At 45.6% G+C, this 9,397-nt stretch overlaps 2 long non-coding RNA genes across 2 annotated transcripts in view; one reads left to right on the top strand and one right to left on the bottom strand.

Annotated features, from left to right (window-relative positions):
* The first annotated feature begins 6 nt into the window (after positions 1 to 6).
* The window catches only part of LOC124239811 (uncharacterized), a 40,655-nt gene continuing 31,264 nt past the window's right edge, over positions 7 to 9,397 (top strand). The window contains exon 1 of the long non-coding RNA XR_006888701.1: positions 7 to 617. This is a non-coding gene — a long non-coding RNA (uncharacterized LOC124239811). The remainder of the gene's footprint in view (positions 618 to 9,397) is intronic.
* Positions 614 to 7,912, bottom strand: LOC124239808 (uncharacterized). The gene is made up of 3 exons (XR_006888698.1): positions 7,447 to 7,912; positions 1,703 to 1,760; positions 614 to 911 (listed from the first exon to the last, which is right to left on the bottom strand). It is a non-coding gene; the product is annotated as an uncharacterized LOC124239808 (long non-coding RNA).

The following is a 9,397-nucleotide window of genomic DNA, read 5'->3' as shown; positions in this document are numbered from 1 at the left end:
TGGGGGCTCCTCCTTCACCGTGCTGCTGCCTCTTTCAGAACACATCTGGGGTGGGCTTGCTGTGTCTTCAGTTATTCTCTTCACCAGTCAGGCTATATGCACTTATCAGCAGTCAGACAAGTCTAGGGGCACGTGAAGACCAAAGACTGCAGCCCAAAGTCTAGCAAAGTCTTCTTCAGCCTGAGGATCTTCCTGGAAGCCAAGGCAGAAGTCAGGGCTGCACTCTCCTCTCTTGCCCGGAACTCCCAGGAGTGACTCTGAGCACAGGCAGCAACAAGCCACAAGGACTCACATTTATGGGCCGATTTTCAGTTTGAGATTTCATTTGAGAGGTGACCTTTAAGCCAGCCAATTGCTCTGATAAGGGACATCTGAGGCTTTGGGGCCTTCAAAACATGTTGGAAAACTAAAATTGATGTCAACAATCTCTGAGAATGAGCCTTTTTTTCCCCAGACCTCCCAAGCACATGGGCTGGAATTGCAGTTCCAATGCCGTCCCCTGATCCTACAGAGTGATGTCACCTCTAGAAAAAGCCACCAGATTCCTCCAGACCTGCTCCCTCCAGGTCGAAACTCCAGGACTTAGTACAGCAGTGCCAGCCACCATCTGATAAGAGGTGAGTGACTAGGAGGTAAGGCCATGATTTCTGGCTCGCTTCCTTCCTTTGTTGTCCTAAGATATGTGCTTGGAATAAGCTACCAGACATCCCTGCCTCTAGGAGCATAAGTGGTTTGTTGACAGAGGTCAGGATGAGCATCGCCTGACAACAGACCACTGGAGAGTTTCCAGTATGTGTGGGGGGTTAAGATTGTGGCTCTAGGCTTTAGTCCAGGCTCTGCCAGCATTTTCCCAGAAGACACGATGGAGAGGCAGGTCCTTTAACCCATGCAGGCCTCACTTCCTCTTCTTGCTGTCAAAAGGTCTTGCTAAGGGAAGCAGTGAAATAACCTATACAATCACCTTGAATTCAGCCTGTGTATAGTAAATGCTCATTAAATGTTCGCTCCTACTATATTTTCCCTGTTGTTTTGTTCTGGGATCACTGAAAGAACAAAAGGTATAGGGATCTTATAGAAGCTCTCCCCACCCTGAGAGAAGAGCAGCATCCCAGGTCGCCCTCAGGAAGTCCTTGCCCCAGGCCTCCTGGTGCCACTATTTCCACAATGGATGGCACCTCTCCACAGTTCCCCACCTCAGGCATCCCCTTCCTATCACACACCCCTTCCCCTCAGTTTCCCTCCTCCTTGGAAGAGCTAGAAACATTCCCCAGGAAGCCCATTTCTGTATTAGCAAAGATATTACCAAAGATCTGCTAAGGAAGTTGCCGCCCCTCCTGAGAGGGACCAACTATGAATTTCAACAGGGCTACTGAGGGCCTTTCAGAGCTGCTCATTTTAAGGCCCAGGACCAAACCTCGGCATTAGTAGAGTCTTAGCTGGAAGAGATCTTAAAGGACATCAAGAACAATCCTCTCATTCAACGGCTGAGAATTTAGACTCAGAGAGCTCAAATGACTTCCCAGGGTCACACAGCTGCTAAGTGACAGAGCTACAACTCGAACACAGGAGTCCAGAGCCCTAATCCAGTGCTCTTCCTCCACCCTCCACGGCCTCCCCACTAGTCACTAGAAAATGAGGGAAGGCCCAGAGAGTGAGTCCCACTGCCTCCCTCTCCCTCATCCCCACTCCAAAGTCAGGATACACTTTCTTCTCAGGTAGGCCAAAAGGGTTGTTTCTGGATCTGCATTTTTCTCCACCACCTACAAAAACAAAAGAAAAATATATAATGGATCTACTTAGCCATTGTTTTACTCAAGAACTTATAAAGCTAATGAGGATGTGCTAAATATATTAGGAAAACTAAGATGTTTTTCTTGACAATTCCATAAGAATGAACATATTAACTACAAGCCAAATTATATATGTGCTGTCATCCTTCAGTTCTAAAATTCCACATAAGTGCTTAGCTCAGGACCCAACCAGAGCACTTAGGTGTTGCACCCACCATGCTGAGCTCACCAAGGCAAAACCCACTTCCAATCAAATATGTCCTCTCATTTCCAGCTGCTGGATCACACCTGTGAATGCCAGGGACAGCTGAGAGCGACAGCACATAGACCACTGGCTTTGTCTCTTGGAGAGTATACTCTCAGACAGAAGAGAGCCAGTCTGCAGGAGCTCAGAGCAGAGGACTGTCTGCACTGGGCTATCACAGCCAACAACATTAACAAGTCAGAAATGGAGGAGAAATCTCAAACCAAGGGTCCGCAAATGGAATGGTCAATCAGATGGAGCAGAAGGTTGTCTACAAAGGGAAGTGTGAGTTCCTGATGCAACTCACCAAAGGAAATCTATGAAAACCTGTTTCACTACTCCTCATGCATTATCAAGGGTGAAAGGGTGTAGGTGATTCAGATGATTAAGGGGAGAGAATGTGTGGTAAGGGTTTCTTCAGAGAGAACTGTACTATGAGTCTCACGTCTTCCTGAGGTCGGGAGGAGGAGGAATCTGCCTCACACCTCAGACTTTTTGGGGGGGCTTCCATAATGCTACATGTGAAGCTAACAAGTGGCCTTTGTGGTACAGGGATGTGGTGTTCTGGCATATCTAAACAGCTGGAGAGATTCTTACCAGACAAGCCAAAAAAGAAATGGCAGTGTTGGAATTGGGGTGAGCTCCCAGAGTTTGGGAGAGCAAAAGATGTGAAGTGTTGGCCGTAGACACCATAAGGCCATGCATGACGGAGAGAGCTGGCTTGGAGGTGTTTAGATCATTCTTAAAAAGACTGACTACAGGAGGTACTGGGACCTCCCACAGAGCCTGTGTGGAGTGGCTGTCCCAAAGCTGGAGGCTGAGGGAGAGCAGCCAGCCTGAGAAAAGTGCATCCCTCAAGTCAAGAGATGTGCAATTGGACGTTCCCAGTGCTGGGAAGCCATCTTACAACAGCACCAATTAAATGAGACCTTTCTTGCCACCCTCACCTCTCTCTCCTGAATTGAGACTGTGTTTGGTAGCTTAGAAATAACCATAGGATTTTTTACTGACTAAGGTTTATCAAAAAGGTCATGAAACTGCCAGAATTTGCCCCTTGAATAAACTTTAAAAGAAAGTGAAAGATAAAATGAATTTTCTTTTATGATTACATCCCCTGAGTCCGGCTCGTTCAAAGTCCTGGTTACAAAATTCACACAGGGAGCCATTTCTTTTCTCTTGGAGAAGAAATCACAAATGCACAAAATGAAGATCCTGATCACCTTTCTTGTAGAGGGAGCTAGAGCTCTTAGCCACCACCTTTCCATAAGTTATCCCTGCCTTGTGTCCTGCAGCCCTGCTTTCATCACATCAGTTCCCTGCTGAGTGCCCTCAGTGACCTCCCACAAATTCAAGGTAACATCCAAGTTCCTCAGGCATCTTTCAAGGCCCTTTTCAATATGTCCCAAATCTTTATATTCAGACTTTCCCCCTCCTGCTTCGCTGCTAAGCTGGTCTTCATACACCAGTGAAAATATAACTTATACCTTCTGACTCTTATGCCTCTGAGCACTCCATCCCTCTTCCACCTGCATCTTGACTTATCAGAAGACCCCAAACACTTCCCTACTTAAGACTTTCCATATCACCCCAGCCATGAGTGGTCCACCCTTCCTTGAATTCCTGTAGAGAATGGCTGTTCCATGCTCATGGCATGGCTGCAGTGTTTGCACCAGCAAACTCCACAGAAGCCTTTCTCAACAGGATGTCTATGGGTATTCCAAAGGAAAAGCACTTTGTACAGAAATGCTGGGTTAAGCAGATTGCTCTGCTAGAACTCAAGCGTCCAAACAAATAATGGCTGAAATGGGTTATAATCCATTAAGTAAAATCAAAACTCGTAAGTCCAAATTGATAATTAATAAATAAACAAACAAATGGGAGAGACAGGAAAGTCCTTTCTGACAGAAGAATGCCAACTAATGAATATGGTTTGCCATGTTGTAATCAGCACAATAATTATCCAGTCAAGATTCATCAATGGATAATAAAAACTAGTAGGTGAAAGTTTGGTAATCACAATATCTACATAGTCTCAAAGTATCTTCTCACGGATTATTTATGAGTTATAAAGAGAAAAAAAGTAATCTTACGGTGAAGAAACCTGCTGGACACCAACTTAACCTAGTCATCAAAGTTCACATCACAAATACGGGGGAAACTGCCATCATGTGCCTCCTGCTGTAATACACTGAGAAAGATGTATCACTTCTCTGGTATTCCTGCCCAAAATGCAGACTCTGAATCTGATTTTAAGAAAGCATGGCACAAACTCAAAATGACAGACGTTCTGAAAAATAACCAGCCTGCACTCCTCATGAACATCAATGACACAAAAGACAAGGAAACCTAAGGAGCCATTCCAGATTAAAGAGGGAAAGAGACATGCCAACAAACTGCAAGGCATGATCCTGGATCCTGGGCTTGACGGGAGAGTGACACATGACGTTACTGGAAAACTTAGAATAGTGTTGCATAAGGTCTATAGATCAGGTAATAGTATATACCAACCTAAACCTCCTGATTTTTATAAATAGACTGTGGTCCTGTAAAAATATCCTTATTCAGAGTTTAAGGGGTGAAGGGGCATATTATCTGAAATTTACCCTCAGATGGTTCAGAAGGAAAATTGTATACTTTATGTACTGATTTCTTAGTTTTTTCAACTTTGTGTTTTAAATTTACACAGAAATTTCTTTAGTAGAGGATTTCTTAGGGCTTTTAAGATTCATCCATTCATTCTGTCCATATTAAATGTGTACCTAAGATGTGCCAGGGCTGCACTGAATCGTTTAAAAATATCTAAGAAGATATCTCATGGGGATAGTTTTCCTTGCAATACATTTTGTGACACATTACTTTGCCCAGTCATAATCCACCTCTCCAACTAGTTCATCGACTCCCTAATGGCAACTGCCTGGTCCTAGAGATCATAGTCCTCCAGTGCATACATACCCCATAGGCTTAGGCCTAGGAGGAAATTGCTAAATATGAGGAAGGGAGGGTGGGAGGGAAAGCCACTCTGAGCCTCTCTGTAGCTGACACCTGCTTCTGGTGGGGGTCACTCCTGAACACCTTCAGCTGCACTCTACTTGCAGAATCTTCCCAGACTCCTCCAGGAGCCACAGTCTCCACTAACCAGGAGGGACTGCTCAGAAAAGCAAGCACTCTGCCCTTCAAAAGGGCTGTTGTTACAAAATGCCAAAATGCTGGGCAGCTCTTTCCCTTCGATTCTGACTCTAGATCAGAAGAAGATGTGGAAACATTAGTGACAAAGGCCATCACCACCACAAAAGGCCCACGAGGTATTCACTTGTCGTCATCTTACACCCTCTCCAGGACCCCAGCTGGTGAAGACAGAGTCCTGGACGGTGGTTTGAAACAGGAAGGGGGGAGGCTCACAAGAGTGAGTCACCAAGTTTCAACAGCTTCTTTGGTAACTTCTTTGCAAAACATCCGGTCACAAAAGATCTAGAATATCTTGGGAATAGAAAGGGGAACAAACACAGCTGCCCTCCTTTGACGGGGCATTCCTTTACTTGGTCTTATTTTCATAGCACTGCTTTACGTCCTCACTCCTTGCATTGCCTCTCCACTTTTCCAGCAGTTTCTCAAGAGGCCATATGTTTATCAATTACAAACATGGACATTCCTCACAGAAACTGGCAGCAGTGGAAGCCTCCAGAGATAGTAGGGTTTGATGTGATGATACCATCTAAAGATTTTAAATTGCTTCCCTAAAGTGAAAATAAAATATATGGAAAAGCAATTTTCACCAAGTCAGATTTACGTTGAAATGCTCCTTTCCAGATCCAGAACATGACAGCAAACCATCTCTAGAGAAAATCAGAATCTTTTCCTGTCACACACGAATTGACAGCTTAATAAATAATCAAACCTTAGAGTAAGATGTGGGCTTAGAAGTCATTGAATCTAGCAGCTCACTGGATATAAAACTTGCTTTGAAAAATTCCAAAGAAGACGCCTTTGTGTGAGTAACCCCTCTAGAAAGCCAACTCAACAAGTGTTTCTTAAATCTCTACAATGTAATTGCTGAATGCAACAAAGCTGTCGGAAAAATTGGATGCAAAAGTCTTACAGCCAACAATATAGAAGCTTTGCCCTACCTCTTGGTTTGCTACCAGATGCCAATCCTGAAAAGAAATCAGCAGAGAGACAACTCTGAACCCAAAGGAGCATGGCTGACCCCATCCCCTGGTGCCTCCAGGTGGTGCCACTCAAACTGACTCTAACAGTCTTGGGAGCACTGATGTTGCGATGGCTCATGGCATTCCCTTGCTAGTCACTCAAACACACACCTGACAATTTCAGCACTAGACATCCTATGAAGCACATTTCAGTTCTTGAAAATTACCTCAAAAGTCGCCCAGTTTCTCAACTCAAAAGCGCCAATAGAGCAAAACAAAGAAAATTCCCCTTCTTTAGGGGCACATTGGGCACATTCATCAGTCACACTATCCACCTGGCCATTTACAGTGTACAACTATGGCTACCTTTATACTGTTCCTTTCATCGCCAACCAGGGAGCTGAAGCAGTTGGGACACCTCCACACCTCTGCAGTGGTGCAGGGAGAACAAGAGGAAGACAGAGACAATGTAAAATGCTCGCCCCCTCTCTTCGGGCACCTGCATTAAAATTTGCAAAGACTCTGACTCTTGCAGCGCTGCAAGGACTGGTACCCATGTCCTAAGTCCCCCTTGCCCCACCCCACCCCCACCTTCCCTAGGTCCCTGTGCACCAATGAAGTTCATCCAAGTGGGCAATTTTTATCAAAGAGATTTGCAATATTTATATGTAGAACTAAGTGAGAGGGTGGGGAGAAGCATGCTTTTCACTGAAAACAAAATTGTGGCTTGCCACAAGATGTCAGTATATGTTCTCACACAAGTTAGCTATCGTATTTACACTACATGAAATGTCAAAATCTAAGGCCGTGTACATCTTCTATCCTGATATGAGCAGGAAAACACATTCTGTTCCTTCTCTCAGTAAAGAGACCAACAAAAGCCCTAGGATATATATGATTAGACACAGAAATAGAGGCATGGTGGGTGACCTCCCGTCTCACCTGGAACCCTTACACCCTTTCTCAGCTTCATGCCAGGGTCTCTGCTACTGCAGAGAGTTGGCAGGGTTGGGGGAGCTCACAGATACCTCTCTTCTGGCTTCCCTCCCCCTCATTCCTTTGCCCCTTCAGTATCCTGACTGTGTTCCAGCCCTGAGAAGTTCTTCTTTCCCCAGTGTTACCCCAAATGCAGCAACGCCTTTAAAGAGAGAAAGAGAAAGGAAAACAAGAACATGGAAGAGAGAGACCAAAAACAGCCCTCTTCCAGAGGACGCACATCCCTTTCCAGGGAGCAGGGAAGCCAGGCCAAAGGCCAGCTCTTGCTTACCTTTTTGCCATTGACAAAGAAAACCAACTCATCTGCTGTCATTGTCACCGTTTAGGGTTCTGAACTCCAGGTATCTCACTGCCAAGAGGCACAGACAGTTATTACTGCTCTGCCACTTGAAAAACTTCAGTAAAATGAAACCAAGTCGGCCGATGGGAGGGAACCAGCTTAGTTTCCGGGAATGGAATGTTCCTGGCAAAAGTCCCTGATTTACATAATCAAGGAAAAGGCAAGCAATCATACACAGCAAATTACATCCCCAAGACCTATATCAAAGAGCACAGGGGGAGGCTCACACAGATAGCAGCAAGCAGGGGTCCTGTGGTGCCACGTGACTCTGCGTCTTGTGCCCTGCCTTCCTGGAACCTGCTTCGTCCCACCATTGGCTGAAGACAGAGAAGGGGGAAGGGCCACTGTCACAGTCACAGCAATAGTGCTGATCCGCACTCTCCACGTCTACACTTGTGATTTTATCTTTCAGGTTTACAGCAACCCAGGCTCAGCACTTCCATGCAGGACTCACTCTCCCACTGCCTGGAGGAATATGGGGGTCACAAGACGCAGAGCCCAGTGATCCACATGCAAAACCTGGCATTTGACCTCAGCATGTCACTTATCACCTTCAGAACTCAGTTGCTTTCATCCTGTAGATGGGCATACAAATGACACCAAGAGCAGAAGGCTGAGGGACAAATGATATATTTTGGAAGCGCTTTGTAATTTTGCAAAGATTCCAAATAGTTATTACTGTTGTAAATGTATTCTTAACAACACAACAAAAATAATTCCGATAACAAACCATTTTTGAGGTTTTTATTTCATTTGTTTCTCTCAGGAAAATTCCCTTGAAAAGTTGTAAAGCAACTCATGAAGATATTTCAAAACCCCAGATAAATTAAATTGCACGTATCACGTAGGTATAGGCCAAGTTAACACAGAGTCGAAAACCTTCCCCCACCCAGTATCCACTACCTTCTGGTATCTACACACATGCATATTGCCCTCCCGGGCAGCACCGTGGGCTCTCTATAGTCCAGCACACAGCTGCCCCTCCCAGCTCACACACACACACACACACACACACAGGCCACTTCCCCTACCCGCCTGGCAGGCTAAGCCAGGGGAAGAAAAAATTATTAGGCAGCTGTGCTTGGTACAGCAACAGCTTAGGGAAACTGAAGATTGCCAGGACAACCACATTGTCAACACAAGGCCCCTCTCCCACCGCAGCTTTTATTTAAGCAGGAGATGAACTCTCACTTGCCAGGTGACCAATCACCCCAGTTTGGTCCTGATTATCCTGATTTTAGCACTGAATCTCTGGCAAATCCTTCAGTCCAGGGCAACCTGGGATGGTTGATCACTATAAAACAATAGTTCTTAGCTGGAGGCAGGGGTGAGAGGCGGGGGATTCTCCATCCCAGGAGCCATTTGGCAATGTTTTATTGTCATGACTGAGGAGGTTTGCCACTGACATCTAGTTGATAGAGGTCCGGATGCTGGCAAACAGGCTACAACGCACAGGACAGCCCCCATGACAAAGAATTATCTGGTCTAATATGTTAATAGAGGCAAGATTGAGAAACCCTGTCGGAAAAGGAGAAGAAGGGATGATGTGGGAAGAGGGAGAGGGGTGGAGCCTGGGTGGTGTTTTGTGATGGGTCAGTTCTCGCTGACTCTGCTCACACATCTGTTTTCCTCTATTCACTTTCACTGACCCACCCAGCTTTGCAAGCCCTCCACTTCCTCTTAGCTGGTTTCTAGCGAATGGCCCAGGAAACTCTCAAGGTAAAGGGGCAGGAAAGAGCTCGGGTTTGGGGTCAGGTAGACAGACTTGAATACTAGCTCCACCCCTTCTGGGTGACCTTTGGCAAAAATCACTCTCTTGGCCTCAATAGCCTCATCTATGAAATGGGGGTGACTATACTGACTTAGTCAGAATCCAGTCAGG

Source organism: Equus quagga, chromosome 5 (assembly GCF_021613505.1).
Source record: "Equus quagga isolate Etosha38 chromosome 5, UCLA_HA_Equagga_1.0, whole genome shotgun sequence".
NCBI lineage: Eukaryota > Metazoa > Chordata > Mammalia > Perissodactyla > Equidae > Equus > Equus quagga.
Note: the sequence above shows the minus strand (reverse complement) of the source record. Positions and strands in the feature narration are given on the sequence as shown.